The 19,657-nt window shown below is 38.3% G+C and overlaps 1 protein-coding gene and 1 long non-coding RNA gene across 7 annotated transcripts in view; one reads left to right on the top strand and one right to left on the bottom strand.

The window, feature by feature from the left end:
- Nucleotides 1–19,657, top strand: part of MAP3K1 (mitogen-activated protein kinase kinase kinase 1) — a 79,724-nt gene that overhangs the window by 9,987 nt on the left and 50,080 nt on the right. For 2 of the 6 annotated variants that reach the window (XM_082725956.1, XM_082725955.1), the window contains exon 2: nucleotides 12,668–12,831. The exons of 3 other annotated variants lie outside the window; for them this stretch is intronic. The gene's annotated coding sequence lies outside the window, so the exon portion shown is untranslated. Of the gene's footprint in view, nucleotides 1–12,617; nucleotides 12,832–19,657 lie in introns of those variants that run through there. One more of the 6 variants, XM_082725957.1, reaches the window with a different exon arrangement.
- Nucleotides 16,353–19,657, bottom strand: part of LOC309862272 — an 82,723-nt gene continuing 79,418 nt past the window's right edge. The window contains exons 3-4 of the long non-coding RNA XR_014310395.1: nucleotides 18,518–18,627; nucleotides 16,353–16,834 (exon numbers count right to left, since the gene is read on the bottom strand). This is a non-coding gene — a long non-coding RNA (uncharacterized lncRNA). The remainder of the gene's footprint in view (nucleotides 16,835–18,517; nucleotides 18,628–19,657) is intronic.

The following is a 19,657-nucleotide window of genomic DNA, read 5'->3' as shown; positions in this document are numbered from 1 at the left end:
ACTGAACTGAGCTAGAAGGCTTATTATATTTTAAGCAAGATATCCATTCAAGATAGTTGTAGAATGTATTTTGATCCTTAAAGTGGTAAGCTTCTAAGTTACCTAGAAGAGATAGTCTTATGGCCTTGATGATACTGAATAAATGTTCTTTAGAATTGCGTAAAATTGGAGGGTACTCATTAGAAATGCCATGTGGATTGTCTGTATGGGAAAATCTATTTTGCTTTATTTCTTGGCCTGAGCCATTTTATACCCTGTAGTTTCCTTAGGATACTTATTAATCACCACCCCTGGTATACACTGACCTTTTTCTTAGTGAGGCTGTGAAGAGTTAGGCAGTAAGCTCCAACTCTGTAACATTGATCAATTTACTTGATGACTGCAAGGTTTTTTGTTTAATTACTCGTCATGTCTGTATGCGCTAAGATGATAAGTGTTTTGGAACAGACATTTCACATTTCTTTTTTCTCCTTTAAGATAATAAATTGGCTACATCTCTTATTTTTTGGATTTCTGTTAGTATTCTTAAATTCTTGTGTATTTATTGAAATTTCGATTTCATAAAAGATGTGGCCGATTAATGTAGATATTAAGATTCCTGAAAAAGTTTTAGTGTTTGAATTTTGAAAATATGTTTCAATTACTCTGGTACGCTGACATCTCCAGGCTGTTGTATGAGGTCCTAATGTTTCTGGGATTCAGAATTTATAGTATTAAACTTCATTAATAAAATTCTTATACAGTCCTTTTGAAAGTAACAGAATAATTTATTTTTTAAAAAATTGTATCTTTATAATTTAACAAAAAGGACTGTACATTGTAGACTATCCTTTGCTTTTTTCTTGACAATATTTTATCATGATAAACACAGAGTCTTTTAATGACTGAATAATACTCCATCTTATGTATGTCATGTTAGCCAGTTTCCTATTTTTAGACATTTATATAGTTTGTTTTTGAATTTGTAAATTAAGTTTCAGTGACAACCATTGTGTATACATTTTCATAAATTTGTGCTTATAGTTCTGTAAAACAAATATTCAGAAGTGGAATTGCTGAGTCAAAGGACATGCTTATTTAAAATTTGATTGTGTAGCTGAAGCGCCCTGTCAAACACTGTACCAGTTTATATTTACCTCATAGTATGTAAGAGTGCCCATGGCCCCACATTTTGGCCAACATTGCATATCATTAGTCTTTAATTTTTTGCCAGTTTGGTGGATAAAAGATGGTTTCTTATTCTAATTTGTTTGTTAGCTTTTTAGCATCATTGTACAACTTGTCCTGTTTATCATCAGCTTCATATTTTTTGGTGTATTTCCTTTCACACATGGGTAAGAATTGTTTGGTTTTTTCTTACTGGTTTGTAATCATCCTTGGTATATTATAATTTTAGCTCTGAGATATATTGCATTTGTTTTCCTCCACTTCTGTTGTGAGTTATGAATTTCAGTTACAGTATTTTTCCGTAGAGAAACTTTAATTATTTTTTCAAATTTCAGTTCTTTCTTTTCATTATTTCTGTTTAGGTCTTATATAATGGCCTAGAGATGCAGTGCTGCATAGTATCTAAGAGTACAGACACGTGAATTCTAATCAGAGTTTCCCCACTATCAGGTAGGGTAATCAGGCAGTTCACTTCAGTTTTCTTAACTGTGATATGAAGATACTGCTTCATAGTTGTTGCATAGACATCATCTTTGTATAGTTCTTCAAACAGTGCTTGGTGAATGGGAAACCCTGTGTAAGTAATAGCTATGATTATTCTTCATTGCAGAAGTATCACAATTCGCCAATGTTTTCTAATATTTTTATGTATTTAAAAATATATTTATATGTATTTATTTGAGTGAGAGAGAGAGAGCACATGCAGTGGGTAGAGGGAGAGGGAGAGAGAATCTCAAGCAGACTCCACACTGAGCGTGGAGCCTGATGCAGGGCTTGATCTCACTACCCTGAGATCACAACCTGATCCCAAACCAAGAGTTGGACACTTAATCAGCTGAGCCACTCAGGCACCCCTAATTTTATGTATTTAAAAGAAATACTTTAACCTCTGATCCATCTGAAATTTAAGGGGTACAGAAGGCTCTAACTTTATTTTTTCCAAATGATTAGGTGTTCTAGCACTGTTAATTGACAAAAAATATTCCCTTTATCATACACTAAATTTTCAAGCATTTGGAAGTTCGCAAATGCATTTCTTTTTTTTTTTTTTTTTAAATAAAGATTTTATTTATTTATTTGACAGGGAGAGACACAGTGCGAGAGGGAACACAGCAGAGGGAGTTGGAAAGGGAGAAGCAGGCCTCCCGCCAAGCAGAGAGCCTGATGCGGGGTTTGATCTCAGGACCCTGGGATCGTGACCTGAGCCGAAGGCAGATGCTTAACGACTGAGCTACCCAGCCCCCCCCCCCAAATACATTTCTTTATTCCAGATCCTTTTCTTAACACCAGGAGCCTAAACTCCTGAATAGCCACATTTCAAGTTTTGTACAAAAATTAAAAGAAAGCCATTGACTAAAGAGAAAGAATATATCACGAGACTGTTAACTATATGTTTGCTGACTCATTAATATTTTGGTTCTTGAAATGTCTTAGCCTCAGTGGCAAAACCCCGCATCCAACTGCCTCCAGGTTAGTTTCTCTCAAAGGTAAAGCTCTGGCAGGCATTGCAGTTGCCACCTGTCCAAACTGAACCTCTGTCCTCCCCAGCCTTCCCATCCTCTCCCTCAGACCTCCAGGTTGTTTGAGATGCCTGTTAATTCCTGCCACCATCCCCCTAATTACTGCACTCTTACTCTACTGGCTTTTTCAGCCTCAGCATCCAGGCAGTCTCTAGTTCTAGTGTTCCCAGTTCTCTGCTGGCTTTGGAATCTACACCATAGCTGCTAACGCAGGGTCACGCCTCTGTCACCTCATCCTAGTTCTTGGAAAGCTTTCTTCATACCTTTGTACCGTCATACTGCTTTTAGACATGTCTTCCTGTCTTTTCCCTACACTGTGGTTAGAGTGAGTGGGGCTTCTACAGTGCAGGTCGGACCGTGACACTTCTGTCCATGAAACTTTCCTTCATCCTTTGAATGAAGTCCAGACTCTTTATTGTAGCTCAGAAGCCTCTAGTGACCAGCTCTGCTCCCCTCTTCACTCCCCTTTCAGGGCATCCTCCTCCAGACATCCATATTCATCCTTGTTCATCCATGCTCATATTACTGTTTTCCCAGCTCGCCCCTCTTTTTTCTCAGTGTGCCATTTCCCCTATCTGGAGTACTCATTTTATTTCCATTGTGAGATGTTTTTAAATATGTTTTTATTCTCTTTGCCATAAAGAATTATTGGCATTTTACTAAATATAAATGTGGCTATTTGCAGAAGTCATTACTGTATTGGGAACTCATTACTGCTGAACTCTTTGGTTTTGAGTTCTTCAGTATCTGAATTAGATTTGCCACTTTTAAACCTCTTCGGTTTTGCCTCTGTCACTGCATGTGCATGGTCATGTCTCACTGAACAGTAGTGTTTACAGAGTTGTCTATAAAGTATATATTATTAAAAAACAAGTCAGATTTTTCTATTTGTACTAAAATTTCAAAGGTGCAATATCAGGAAAATATTTTGGTGCCACACAACGTATTGCTGTCTTTGAAAATAATCCAAGACCATCTCCAGTCAGAGAACAAACATGCTCAAATGCTTCAAGCACAGGGTTTGACTGTGTTGTGGGCACATCATCACAAGGTTTATATCAGCTTCCGGGCCTCCTCAGGCAAGGTTCCAGGAAGCTGATGGGCTGTAGAAGATAGGCATGTCAGTTGTGGGATCACTTGAAATCTCTTTTTGTCTGGTCTGTACTCTCTGTAGAGAACCCAAAGGGCAGAGTAGTAAACATGCCAGGGCGAATGCCCATTGCCAGTGCTCTTACCCCCCTGAGGGCGCCACTGCCTGTGCCTTCAGGAGCACTTTGAGTGACTGCTGTGAGCTAGCAGGGATGAAGCCTAGGTATGAAGGACTTTAACAAGGTGACAGGGAGTGTGCAGGCCTTAGCCGGGAGTGGGGCAGTATAGGGAGGGTATTCTGGGAAATGGAAATTCCGTGGCAAGTCCCAAAGAATGCAGAGTTGTTAAGCAGGTGAAAGGGGCTTGCAGGAAGGTTTCATGGCTGGGGTGACAGAGCTTGGGAGGGCAGGCCCTCTCTGCTGATACGGAGAACTGCAAGTATAATTCAGATAGCTTTGTCTGGGTGGAGAGCAGGGTGTAGATGGGGCTCAGGAATGAAGCTGGGAACAAGATTTCTGTCTCTGTCCAGAGAGTCATGCTCTCTGCTTCCGTATTGCTCCTACTGGCGGATCCTTAGATCTTTGTTTTTAGGACAAAATAAAAAGCTTTTGTAGTTTGACAGGTAATCACAGGTTGCTGGGAATTGGGTTAGGAGACCCAAAGGAGTTACATCAGAGCTGGTGTGAGATAGTCTGTAGCCACAGGTCTGGGAGCTGTGGCTCTTTGCACTGCCAACAGCTCCCACAGTTTCAGAGGTTCACAGATTGGGAAGTGTTCTCCTGTAAAACAAATGCCATCCACTTTGATTCTGAATGTGGTTTTGGAACTGCACGTTTATATTTTGGAGATGGCTCAGTGTAGTGATTGGGAACCTGCATCCTGAGAGTCAGGCCTGTTAGCCACTTAATACTGCTGGACTTTGGGCAAGTCACTTATTCTGAACTTCAAATGTCCTACCTCAAAAATGGTGTGAGTGGAGTGATCAGATGAAATAATGAAGCATGATTTTTGACCCAGAAGACTACTCAGTAAACATTAACTGTCAATAATTTTACTGCAAGTAACTGAAGACTCACTAATTAATACTTTGTGCAGATGAGGATGAAATTAAGAGACTCAGGGTTACCTTACCAGTTGCCATTAGTTTAGCAAAAGTAGTGTGTATAGATTATACATTATCTTGAGAGAAGTTTATTTTCTTCATTATTTTGAAATTATTTGCTAAAATAATAGAAAACACAACTTTCAAAACTATGTGTTGAGGGATAAAGCATATCATTGGTACTACATAGATCAGGGACCTCATCACTTTGTGAGGACATAAGGCTGGTCTCCTGGGTTTGGTTTTCTCACCTGTGAAAAGAAGAGGTTGACTTACATAATCTCTTAGTTCCCTTAAAGTTCTAGCAACTTTCCATTAATTTAATTTGAAAATTACATCTTATGTATATCTTTAGTAATAATTATTGAAACATTTAGTTTTTTGAACTTACAGACTCTTGGAATTTTAAACCTGGATATCGGCTCTAAAGAGAAATACAAAGGAGAATTGATGAAAGCTCAGAAACAAGAAATCATGTTTGTTAAGTGACATTAAATAAAGAGAAAATACTTACTTTTTTAAAGCCTATAACTATACTGGAAAAATAGTATTTTGCAAAGTGGAGAGAAATTAGGACAGAGTAGTTAGCATGTTTGTGTTTAACAGATTCTGTTAGAGCGGAATTTTGAAAATAACTTTAAATCTAATTTTGGGAGGCACCTGGGTGGCTCAGTTTGTTAACTGGCTGCCTTTGGCTCAAGTCATGATCCTGAGATCATGGAATTGAGCCCCACATCAGAACCCTGCTCTGCGGGGAAACTGCTTTTCCCTCTCCTACTGCGGCTCCCCCTGCTTGTGCTTTCTCTCACTGACAAATAAATAAAATCGTAAAAAATAAGCCTCGTTTTTGTAACTATAGTGTTAAAAATTGTCTTTCTTTACTTCAGCTTTAGTTGTATCAGGATGGATATACCTGGGGTAACCTCTAATAAGCAAAGCTCTCCTTGGACTTTTTCCTGTGTTTATAAAGTTCTTCCCATAAATGGCCATATGCATACATAATTTCCTTTTTACTTAAAACTTTAAAATGTGCTCTTTGATGAACACTTAGTTGTATTGTTTCCTAATTGTGAAAATTCAAATTTAATTGTATTGGGTGGGGTTATTTTCACATACTTTGAAAAGAGTTGGCAGTTCCTAGTAAGTATGAATTTCACTGTGAATTTTTTTTATCTAAGAATTTGGGGCTCAGGTTATAGAAAAATTTGACTTTCAAGTAGATGTAGAATAGGACTTTTTAACTGACTTACTCATTATGATTGTACCAACTTGAAGCATATCCACAGAAAACTCTCTGGCCCATTGCTGTTCTTCATACACAGAACTAAAGCTGCTTCTAATTCATTGCTGAGCACATCCAACACTAATATTGTTTGTCTTAGATTCCTGGTCGTGAAGAATACTTGACCCTTTCTGTTTCCATCACAGCCTATACACTTAGTTCTGAATGTTGGGATCAGTTATTCACACATCTGGGAGCACTTATTACATGCTACACACAGCTGATTTATTCACAGACATAGCTGTGATGAGAAGCAGAGCAAGTTCTTTTAGTCTCTATCGCATTAGCACCATTCTTCTAGCTTATTGTGACTGATTATGATAACTCGCGATAGTTTTTGTTACCACTGATAAGGCAGGTAAGACTGTCATTTGCACAATGCAAACTGAACTCATCCTGCAGTTTTATAAGTGCATGGTGGAACATTCCCTCCACTGCAGGAGGATTTGCTAGGAGTTTTAAATAGTGCCAAAGATGCATGAGAACAAAGCCTTCCCTCTTGGGGCTTAGATCCATAAAGGCAGTTTTGGCACCAAAGAGAAAAGGTTTATGCTCAAGAACTTCTTGCTTTCTCTTCTCCCGCTTACTTCCTGGTAGAAAACCATTAGTGTCTGAAGTCAGCTTATCTCTAAATACAGCAGCTTGATAAAGAAATGTGCTCAGAATTACATTGTGTAATATAATGCTTTATTCTTAGTGAAGGTTCGCTAAAATAGTGAATGTTGCAGGTTTTAATTACTAAAAATAAATTAGTAGAAATTTCTTATCTGAGTAGATAATATGGTTGACCATACACTGAACCAAGATGAAATTATTTTTTCTGAGTTCTGTCTGTGTTTCATAGTCTCCGCCTGTAACACATATACATCCCTCACCCCTCCCTCAGCCCCCAACACACATGTAGGTCTTGCCTTTTTACTCATGCTGACAAGTTGTTCTGGGACTTGATATTACAAGGTCTTCAGTAAGAACTAAGTTCTTTGCTATGGCGAGTTTCCTATAATGCCATTGCATTCATACATTTTCATGTATTTCTCAGTTGTTTATTAAAAATAAATCTTAAAAATCATTTATTGAGCATTGATAGGGTTTGCCTTTGCAATCAATCTGCTCTATGCTTTGAGTTGCTTATCCCATACTTTTACTCTTAGGCTGATTTTCTGTCCTCATGCTGTTGAGTTACTTCTGCCCTATTATGTTACTTTGAGCACAGGAGCTACATTTTATATTCGCTGCAGTCAGATTATTTTTAACTCTGTCACAGAATTTAGCTCAAAGACCTAGAAAAGTACATGTTAATTGATTTAAAAAAAAAAAAAAAACCTAATCTAGGATTGATTTTTTTTTTTTTTTTAAGTGTACTAAAGGAGATTGCCTGCATCAAAAACATTGGTAATAGCACTTACGTTTTGTAAAAAGATTCTGCTTAAGGGATATATTTTAAATGTTCAGGTTTTCCATATGCGTTGTCAGCCACCTGAAACGAATCTTTTAAAATACAATATTCTGTCTTCTTTCTCACCCTGGATCCTGGGCAAAGAGGGGTTCTCTGCTCTGATGCAGCTGAGGCTGAGGTGGACTCCTTGCCCTAGTTCAAGATACTACAGATAACACAGAGTTGCTTTTGGATAATACTCGCTCAGGATATTGACCTGACCTATTGTTCTGCCTTGCTGGAGCATAGAAGTCACCAGTGGAACTTTTTTAGGATACTAGATCAGGAATGGGTGGATGGAGAAAAGAAGGGACCATTACTGGTGGCACTGTAGCCCCATCAGCTAGAGTCAATCTTTACAACCAGTGAACTACAAAACTTAAATCAGGCGTATTTATTACAAGGTAGTTAGACTCTGACAGAGGGAGGTGGACCACAGAAGACTCAGGCCTTAATTTTTTGTTAACCCCTGATTTGTAACTTAATGTTTTCCTAATTGTTCATTTTGTAATTCAAGTTTAATTGGACTGTCAGTGGGGCTTTGGACTACCCTTTCAAAAACCTGGTAGCATATTCACTTCTGCATTTATTAAATGATACTTGGAGTCATTAACTCTTTCTCTTAGAACTTTAAACATTAAAAACAACTTTGAATATTCTAGTCTTTTTCAAGATACTTAACAATTGCTTATGTAGGTCTAATGTAAACAATTTGGAACAAATGAATTCCATGACACTTCTTTGACCTCTCAGGAATCAAATAGCCCAACTTAAAGGTGAGAAAATGTGGAAAATACTTTGAAAATCAAAATTATTCTGATAGAAAACTTGGACTTTCTTCCCTGTTTCAGTTAAAATTAAAAGCCTAATTAAATTGCAGTTCAAATTCAAGAATTTCTTATGGACACATCTGACTCCTTCTTTCCCGTTTCAGGTATTGTGTAGGGAATTTTCACGAGTCTTTAACTGAAAGGTATTTGACCTGCTGTCCAGGAGCTGATTGTGGTAGATGAAGTATTAGCATTGGCTCACACCATCTGGCCTGTCCCCAGTACTGTCTTCTTAACTTTGTAAGAGATTGACTCAAGTACTCCAACCTCTTTGACTTTGTCCTCATCTGTGAATTGGAAGTAATACCTTCCCTACGTCCAGAATTGGAGAAGATCATATGAGATATTGTATATGAAAGTACTCTCAAAGGGTAGAAATAATGCACTAGGATTTATGATCCCAGCACTCTAGAATTCCAGAGTGCAAGCACTTGCCTCTCTAAATATCACAGTGGCATTATACCAACAGGGTTGAGCAGAGCCCTGGAGTGCCAGACTTCAGTGGCTGGCCAGTGCTGAGTTCCCTCAGCTCATTATAGTTCAGCCCCTTACTCCTGTGTGCTGGTCTCACTGGAAAGAACAATAATAATTTGCTTCCTCCATGCCTGGTCCACTGGGTGCATTATATAGTTTCTCTCACTTAAGCCTTGCACTGTCCTTATAAAGTGCAGTTTTATTCCATTTTACAAGTGAGAAAGCAGACACTGAGAGATGAGGTACCTTGGCAGCTAGCTAGGCAGTGAAGCCTGGCTGTGAACCCTCATAATTTGACTATGCCTTTAAGCTTTAAATAATCTTTTACACACACACACACACACACACACGATGTGTATATATATGTATGTGTGTGTGCGTGTATGTATATATATATGATATATATAAAAATACATACTAAATCAGGATAGGTTTGAGTTACAATAGCACACAGGTTATTATCCATTATTTATTTCCTTGTCTTGGCTTTTATTGAAGTAAAAATCATATCTGGTGGTGACTTTTAAATTATGTTTACGTCTTCCAAAATACACAGGAAGCATCAGTAAACCACGTTAACATTTTTGATTGTGACGTGAAGTTCTTATAAAATAAGGCCAGCTGTGAACACAAATAAATTTAGACTTCATTGTTTGCTTTGCTAGAGAAGAGAGTAGGCTCCAGGCTGCAAATGTAGTTGAATTCCTTAATACATAGAACTTTGTCCATAGAATGGGAGATGTGCTTGGGGCACATGTGCATTGAAAGTGGTCATCATTAATACTGTGGAATCCTCACCCTTCAGAGAGTGCACACACAGACTTCTCTCTCCCACACTCTGGGACACAGCCATTATTCCCAATTTACAGATGGTGGGAATACCTCAGAACAGTTAGCCTCCCCAAGGAAGTGAATCAGGAAGGGGCACAGTGAAAAGTCTGACTCTCTGCCGTATGTGTACACACTCCCTCCTCAACTTACACTTGAGTGTCCTAGTGCATACTCTAAGGTAGCTGCCTTGGGTGTTTCAGACATTTTGGAATTTACTTCTTTATACCTAAATGTAGTTATTAGAGCTCTTTGTGAGTCCTGAAAAAAATAACTAGTTTTCGTGTCCAGTGGTTTTAAATTAGAGCTCAATTCAGACTTTAGCATTCTTTTAGTAGGTGTATTTTAATTGTTGACTATTCCTGTTTAATCAGGATGTCAATTTCTAAGGCTACCATCCAATATACAGGTATGCCTAAATGAATTCTAGTCCATTTATTCTCTATTGATGTTTGTTCTTATCTGTAATATAAGTTAATAAATGCCTGCCTACTAAGTGTGGGATCTTTAGTTTGTGTTCAGCAGGCATCTTCTTTGATAATTAAAAGAGCTTAATGGCTTTGAGAGAATTCAGTAATCTCCCTGACCCTATGCCACCCCACAAACAAAGGAGATTATCTTTGAGTTTAACTATAGAAAAGCCACTCAGGTAAAAATGAAATTTTCAGGGAAAGAAATGTACGTTATTCTCTTATTTTGTTTTCTTAAAAATAATGGTAACATGTTCGCTGACCTATAAATCTTACATATGTGCTCCTTATAGAAACTTACATTATCATTTCAACTCAGTCCATATTTACTGGCATACTCGCATACTGTGCTAGGAACTCAGTTGAGGAGGTAAGAAGATGATTCATTTCTTGTGTTCCCTAGCTATTGACTCCTGGTAGCTAATTTCAGGAAAAACTCTTGGAGAAAAAAGGAGTAGTTGTCCATTCTACCTGGATTTGACAGTATTCATGCTTATGCTGGATATGAGGACAGCCTCATAAATGCTGCCTGTTGATTACCTTTTAGTGTACAAATGATGTAGGCAGTGAAGAAAAAAGATGAAAAAAGATATACTGCTATGCCTTAAGAAAGGCCTCTTAAAAAAGTGTAAGTTGGCACACACATATACACACCCCCAAGAAAAAAAGCAAGAATGATGCATCAGATTCCTAAAAGTTATTTTATTAGGTATGTTTTATTTATATACATCTTTTAAGAAAATAACTTGTGGAAAGTAAGATATGCTTAATCTTATATCTATTACAGTTATAATAATTTCAACTTTGTAATTGAAATTTTATGGCTTCTCATGAGTGTTTGTAAGGATACTTTTGCTTAGGGGCGCCTAGGTGGCCCAGTTGTTAAGCGTCTGCCTTCAGCCTAGGTCCTGATCCCAGGGTCCTGGATCGAGCCCCACATCAGGCTCCCTGCTCAGCGCGAAGCCTGCTTCTCCCTCTCCCACTCCGCTGCTTGTGATCCCTCTCTCATTGCGTTCCCTCTTTCTTTTGTGTTTTTCTTGTCAAATAAATAAAATCTTTAAAAAAAAGGATACCTTTGCTCAGCTGAACCCTGGGTTGCTCAGAATCTTTCACAGTTGCTGAGGATTGAGGAATGAATAGGGAGTTGTTGGGGGGCAATTTTAACTATTACAGATAGGCCCTGGCTCATATGTGGACCTCTGAAATAATAGGGAAATCCTAGCTCAGATACCTTCTTCTCAGGAGTGCCACAATTGAGCAGAGGAGAACCTGCAAAAGGAGCCTGAGATGTCACAAGACAGGTGACACCCAAAAGGCAGGAGAGAGGACTTTGTCCAAGGAGAAAACAGTCAGCAGCAGCAGTGCCGCTGAGCAAGGAATGCAAGGCTGGTGGTGTGGGTCTCCTGACCAGCAGTTTTAGTGGAGCGGTGGGCATCAACGCCACTGTGCTTCATTAGGGAGTGACAGAGAAGTGAGGAAGCACAGGCTCCTCTTGAGAAGCTCATGGAGAGGGAGAAAGCCTATGGGTTAGCAAAGGCAAAGAAGCGTTTCAGGATTGATTTGGTTAGTTTGTGTAGAAGGCTAGGAGAAGGAAGAATGCTTATAGGCTGAAGAGATGGAGCAGAGAGAGGAGGTTTTGTTGTTCAAGTAGCGAGCTTGCTTTTTCTGAAACACTGACATTTCTTGAGGAGGAGGCTTGGAGGGCACTTCACTGGATGGTGAATAGGAAGCCAGTCTGTGATTAAAAGTTTGCCATGGTTATGAAATATGTAGATGGGCATTTTCTCTGTGTTTAAGTTATTATAGTTCATGATGTAGCAAAACATTCACTCACTCAACACATCTGGCTGTGTGCCAAGTGTTAGGAATACACCAGCAATGGAACAGACAAAAAAATCCCTGCTCTTACAGAGATTGTGTTTTGTTTTAAGTGTGCTTGGAACCCATTTCATGGTATCTACGTACACAGTTTGTTCATGTTTTATGGACTTGCCTACAGCTGACAAGGAACCCTTTTTTTAAGTGACTTTCCGTGCCCCAAGTGTTCAGAAGATTGCTTTCTTTCCCAGCCCTCTCGGGGTTCCTTACATTTCTCTACCCCTTCCTAATTGTCACGTGTAGTTACCTCATAGAAATAGTGTCATTGTCCCATTTTTAACGTGGTCAGCATGCATACCTGTCTGGCCAATCAGATTTTGATTTTGAAGGTGTGGTGTAGTGATGCAGCTGGGGAGGGGATCCAAGAGTACTTTCTTGGTAATAATAAAGTATCAAAGTTTTTACATATTTTTAGAAAAATACTTCAGAACATATTTAGAAATATTCCTGTAAATATTACGTATATTGCATAATTGGTAGGCTTTCTTGGATGGAAAGTGGTACAGAGGTGGCGTATACTTGGCAGGTATGCAGTTTATCTTTTGTTTGTTTGTTTGTTTTGTTTTATTTAAAGATTTTATTTATTTGACAGAGAGAGATCACAAGTAGGCAGAGAGGCAAGCAGAGAGAGAGGAAGGAGGAAGCAGGCTCCCTGCCGAGCAGAGAGCCCGATGCGGGACTCGATCCCAGAACCCTGAGATCATGACCTGAGCTGAAGGCAGAGGCTTAACCCACTGAGCCACCCAGGCGCCCCAGGTATGCAGTTTATCTTATCTCTGCCTTAGGTAGAGGGTGACTTATTGCTTACATATGGCTAGTTGCTGTGCCATTGATAAATTACACTCTCTAAACAATTTTTTAAGTTTTGTTTATGTAAACATTATATTGTGATTGGAAGGTGGTTGAGAACAGCTGCTTTAGCTTATTGGTGAACACTTTGGCCATCCATTCAGTTCTGTTAGAAAGAACCCAGGAGTGTTCCGTGCAGTCTGCCATCCTAAGAATGCTTACTTGGAATAATGAACAAAATTGATTCTCAAGACTATAGCCTCAGGTTTACATTAATTAATTCTTTAGAATTTTGTTTTAGTCATCTTTGTATTATTAACACTAAACTTTCACTGTCTCCCTCTCCCAAATCTTAGAATAAAATTGGCATTCTAGAAATAGATGGTTTGTTTTTCATGCTTATGCTGTGGCTTCAGATGCATCCTGACACCTATATCTCCCTAAACTAGGAGAACCTTGGTTTGAGGAGTCTGGATTTGGGGTTCCAACACTGCCCCTTCCCTGGACACACCCCATTCACTGGCCCCCTTAGCTAGGTCACTCTGAGTTTGCTTCACAGTAAGATATAGTCTCATGGCTTCTGCCTCTCCCCTCCCAGACACAAAACCTGTTGTTATTCTTATTAACCATAGAAAAATCAACAGGCATTAGCAAAATTAGAGTCATGGGTAAGCTCCAAAGTTACTGGAAATTTCTTTCACTGAAAGATGTCTAGGCTCATGGTTCTTGACTTCTTTTACAGGGGATGAAATCTTTCACTTCACAAGGAGTGATCCCTGCTTTTCCCTCTTTCTGCAGTCCCTAGAACTAATGGTGGATACTTGGTTTAAACAAAGGTCTCAGTGAAGCTTATTTACATCCTAGAGATCTTTCTGGTCTAGAGCCTTATATTGAAAAGGCATTGCTTCTTCCTAGCCTGCTGTGTACAGGTGCCAAGCATTAGAAGGTCCATAATATTAGAATGGAAGTTGAGAAAGACATGGGCTTTACCCTTAAGAAAAATACAGCATGAGGGAAATGATCATCCTGTTCCTTTATTGAGGACTTAATTATTAAGTACCTCTCATATGTCAAGCTTTCTGCTAGGGCGGGGAACATGTTGAGACCCATTTCTGCCCTCAAGGATCATTTCTTGCCCTCACAGTCAAGTGTTGGAGACAGATATGTAAGAGACCATTATAATGGTACTATTTACTTAGTGGGGATGGAGGGATCCATCCCTCACCCCCAACCTCAGACTGAGTTAGAGGGGCTGTGACTAGTGGGGAGGGCTAACAGCAGTATCTGGGACAGTTTCTCTAAGGTAAAGATAATCCTAGAACTTGAGTGATAAGATGGCAACTACAGGGCATTGAGACTAAGAGATATACCTAAAGAAAACTAGACAAATTTTATTTTTATTTTTTTCTTCTGTATAGTAGATAAATTACATTTTATTGTTAACTTTGTTCCCATTTTTCAACTTAAAAATGTTAAGGTTGAGTATCAGCCAGAGTGGTAATAAATTGAGTCAAAGTTATTCCAAGTAAAGAGAATATTCACATGCGTGCTTATGAAAAAGAGATGCTGCCACATTCTTAAATAGCAATAAAGAAAATAGTAATTTATATAAGTACAGTCTTTTGCCCCATTTCCATTCAGATTATTCTTTTTATAACTGAATTCATTAAAATTAGAAATGTTTATAATGACTGTCTTTTGAAGCATATACTAGGCTAAGTCAGAACCTGCCATTTTAAAATAAATGCAGTTATTTGGCTCTTCTAAATTGTAGCTTTTGCTACAGTGAAAAAAAAAATGGCATATTTATGAACACCTCCAGAATTCTGCTGAAATGAGGAAGACATTATTTAGGTAGACAGAAAGTAATAATTCAGACTATATTTGGAACACGATATCAGAATTAATGTATCTTTTCTTTAAAGTGATACCTCTTTTTCCAAAGTGGTTGTACCAACTTGCATTCCCACCAACAGTGTGAGAGAGTTCCCCTTTCTCAAAAAGTTAAAAATAGAGCTATCCTATGACCCAGAAATTGCACTGCTGTTTATTTACCCCAAAGATACAGATGTAGTGAAAAGAAGGGGCACATGCACTCCAGTGTTCATAGCAGCGATGTCTACAATAGCCAAACTGTGGAAGGAGCCGATATGCCCTTCAACAGACAAGTGGATAAGGGAGATGTGGTCCATATATACAATGGAATATTACTCAGCCATCAGAAAGGATAAATACCCACCATTTGCACTGACATGGATGGAAATGGAGGGAATTATGCTAATTGAAATAAATCAAGCAGAGAAAGACAATTACCATATGGTTTCACTTATATATGGAACATAAGGAATAGCATGGAGGACATTAGGAAAAAGAAGGGAAAATGAAGTGGGGAAAATCAGAGGGGGAGACAAATGAGAGACTATGGATTACAGAAAACAGTTTCAGAGGGGAGGGCATTGAGGGGTTAGGTTAGCTTGGTGATGTGTATTAAGGAGGGAACATATGGCATGGAGTACTGGGTGTTATACACAAACAATGAATCATGGAACACTACATCAAAAGCTAATGATACTGTATGGTGACTAACATAACATAATGAAAAAAAATAAGTAGGGGGGGTGGATGACATCTTTGATATTAATAGTCGCCTAAATTACATTTCAAAGGAAAGAGTGCCACCTACTGAATAAGGATTTTTTCCTTCCCTGTTGTTCCATTCTAGAATGTTCTGTTTCACTTTGTAATTCTTAGGGTTTTGTTTTTTTTGTTGTTTTTTTTTTTTAACTACAAACAGGTAGCTTATGCCAAGCCAGTGAACAAAGAAGTTAGGTTCACTCTTGATCTCATCATCCAATGGATTAAATAAATATGGTGGCTAGTATGCATAGAGGAAGTTTGTGCCTCCAAAATCAGTTGTAGAAAACATAACAAACATAAACATAAACATGATTCAGCACTTTGCAAGTTTCAAAACCTTCTGTGAATGTACTGATTGGCCCAAAGGTTTTTGTTTTAAGATGGGTATGTGTATTGGGGAGGGTATGTGCTGTGGTGAGTCCTGTGAAGTGTGTAAGCCTGATGATTCACAGACCTGTACCCCTGGGGCAGATAATACATTGTATGTTAATTAAAAAAAAAAAAAAGATGGGTATGTGTACACTCACTGAATGGGAATAGGTGGGCAAATGGGTGGGCAGTAATTATTCCAAGGAATGACTGAAGAGGCGTAAGGAACATATGACATTGGTCTCAGCGTCTGGTGGGAAGACCTCAGTCACCTAAAGAATAATAATAATACGGGCCCGAATAATAATAATACGGAGATTATTTGATCACACCTTGGCTGTAGGGGAGATACCTGAAGTCAAGTTGGAAACCCTAATATCTCTTTCACAGTAATCCATTTGGTACTTTTGGTAGTTATGAACAAGATGTTATCTCATCAGTTGAAAGATTGAGAACATGAACACTAGCAAACACACCAGTAACAGAATTAAAAGATTTTATTTGAGAATTTTACATGACCATTATTTATAGTTTACTGGCACATTTGTGGTGTTTTGGCTTAATTTATTGCTAGGCATCAAACATTTGCAGCTTTTTCCGCTTATTTATTGGACTATGTAAGTAGAGAGTGATTTTTTTTTAAGAGGAGCTAGACTGTATGACAGATTGATTTATACCTGCTGTTGTAGATTAATAGTACAGCCCACTGAGGAATGATGTTTTGTATTAAAATCCTGAACTGAAAAATAGAAAAACATACAGTATAGGGCATTAGAATTTGTTCCATATAAGATGTTTATATGGGGGCGCCTGGGTGGCTCAGTCGTTAAGCATCTGCCTTCCTCTGGGGCCATGATGCCAGGATCCTTGGATCAAGTCCTGAGTCGGGCTCCCTACTAAGGGGGAAGCCTGCTTCTCTCTCTCACAGTTCTTCTGCGTGTGTTCCCTCTCTCGCTGTGTTTCTCTGTCAAATAAATAAATAAAATCTTTTTAAAAAATAAATAAATAAAATATTTATGTTGTCTAATCCAAACATGTCAAGCTTGTGTCCTAAATACCAGATGTAATTAACCAAAGGTTAGTCACGCTTTCAGTTTAAAGAATAAATTGTATCTAAGAGAGTAGATCTTTAAAAAAAAAAAAAAAAAGTAAATTGTAGTAATGTCTACTTTTATTACATAAGTAAGGAATGATAATTGGCTGAATGAATGACATGCATTCTCTGAAAATATATATATATTTTTTTTAATTTGAGAGAGGGAGCTCACAAGCTGGTGGGGGAATGGACAGAGGAAAGAGAGGGAAAGAGATTCTTAAAGCAGATTCCCTGCTGAGCACAGAGCTCGATGAGGGGCTGGAACCCACCACCCTGAAGTCATGCCCTGAGCTGAAATCAGGAGTTGGGAGCTCAGCAGGCTGAGCTACCAGGCACCCCTCAAAAAACACAATTTTTAATAATACAAAATGAAAATATTCTAGCAGTGTTTGGGTTTTCAGGTTAGTATTCAATATGACACATTAAATATTAACATATCCCAGATTTTCCTTGTTTTAGAAAAGCAAACCCTCATTTTTATGACACAGATCAAGCATTTCTGAAATTATGACACCGGATAATGACAAAAAGGGGCTGTGTGGCTGCAGCGAGCCCTGGAACCATGGGAATTAGAATGCAGATTGGCCATTGTCACAAGTGTAGCCGAGACTTGGCCAGAAAGTATCCATGCTTCATTTATCATTTCTAGCTACTACTTCACATCTTCTTGACTTATAGCACTTAAATATGCAAAAATGGTTTTATCTTTTAAGAAAATTTGTGGTTAATTCAATTAAAAAAAAAAAAAACTGGAGTTTCTAATGTAAAACAACCTAAAAGTCTATGTTTTGTGGTCTCCTTTCTGAATGTTTGTCCTGACAGTTTGACATTTCTGAGAGAGCTTTCTTTTTTTTTTCTTAAAGATATTTTTTTATTTACTTATTTGACAGACAGAGATCACAGGTCAGCAGAGAAGCAGGCAGATAGAGGGGGAAGTAGGGAGATAGAGAGGGGCGAAGCAGGCTCCCTGCTGAGCAGAGAGCCCGATGCAGGGCTCAATCCCAGGACGCTGAGATCATGACCAGAGCCGAAGACAGATTAACCCACTGAGTCACCCAGGCGCCGCTGAGAGAGCTTTGAGTCTTTTAATATAATACGCATCCCTTTTCATAATTAGGTTTATTGCTTTTATGAGAGTGACCGTCAAGTATACAGAGTCTGTTTAGTATTTTCTAGCCTAAGTTTTACAGGGTCTGCAGGTCCACATGTGTACCTTCCTGATGATGGTGCTGGTTATGTTAAGAAAGGATTCTCACAGTTTAAAATACTGGGAGCAATTAAATCGTAGGAGTGGCAAAGAATAATTTGCACAAATAAACTATTAGGAGGTACCCTTCAAATTTAACAAATAAGGGAGTTTAGGAGTCATGTTGAGGTTTATATTTTTTGATACTATATTTCCCTTTTAGGACTATAGCATGTAAATAGTGGAATTAATAAATGAATCATAATGTTCACATTGGATGACCCTGAAGTTTTGCCTTGTAGTCTGATCTGATTTGGTAAATTTTGGAATTCCAGAAAGGTTGTGAATTACTGATGATCACATACCTGGTTAATGGCAGTTAGGACTTGACTGAATCTCCAAACTCCCCAGTCCTTTTATTCTTTGATTCTTGAAGCCTTCCACAATGTAGAGAGTAGTAGTTTCGTACCATGTGCTTATTTTTAAAGATTTTGGCCATATAGAAAAATACAGAGGGAAAATATTAGAGAATAGTATAATGAACAGCCATAAAACGTCACCTGTATTTAGTAAATGTTAATATTTTATCATTTTTGTTCCAGTCGGGTACATGAATGTATGTACTTTACAGGAACAAATATTAAACAAATAGTTGTTTGTCCCCCTGCCTCCCTCCTGGCACCCCACAGAGAACAGACCAACTGGTAGACTTGTACAGCAGTTACCTCCTGAAACTAGAAAAACATAGTTGTATTTTACTATTTTCATCTGTTTTTCAACTAACGTATTGTTAAAAGAAAATACGAATCAACATAGTGTGCAAGGAGGAGGATGGGACTTTGAGGCCAGATAAACCCAGTTTTAAAATTCAGAAATCCACTTACTATGAATTCTTAGTCAAGTTACTTGATCTTTCTGTAAGAGTTTCTTTACTCCCACCATGAGGATGGTGTGCTTCACCTTGAAGCTGTGGTGAGAAATAGAGCCACTCTGTGGACAACATCTAGCATAGTACCTAGTACAGAGGGGGTGCTCCCTAAAGTGCAGCTTTAATTAACATCATTATTATGAACAATAATAGTAGTAATTTTAGTAGATAAATTTATCTGGGTGCCTTCCATGTAATTGGCACTTTTTAAGTGCTTCATTCATGTACATTCACTTTAAAATTCTGTTAGATGAGAACTAGATGCAAAGGGCTTAAAACTGTGAAAGGCGCATAGGAAAGTGCATCATATAATTAATAGGAGGAAATTAGGGAGGTTAACTTCCTTTTAGGCATTCTACATATACATTAGCTTATTTAATCCTACTAATGACACTACGTGGTAGGTATTTTTATCCCCATTTTACAGTGAGGAAGTTGAGGTACAGAGAAGGTAATACCTTGGGCCAAAGCCATAGCTAATAGTGTCAGACCTTGGATTTGAACGTAGGCAGTCTAGCTCCAGAGTTCATTCCCCTTATCACTGTGCCATACTTTCTAATTAGGTATGTGGTATGAC

This window comes from Mustela nivalis, assembly GCF_964662115.1.
Source record: "Mustela nivalis genome assembly, chromosome: 3".
NCBI classification, from domain to species: Eukaryota; Metazoa; Chordata; class Mammalia; order Carnivora; family Mustelidae; genus Mustela; species Mustela nivalis.
This window is presented reverse-complemented; position numbering and strand designations above follow the sequence as displayed.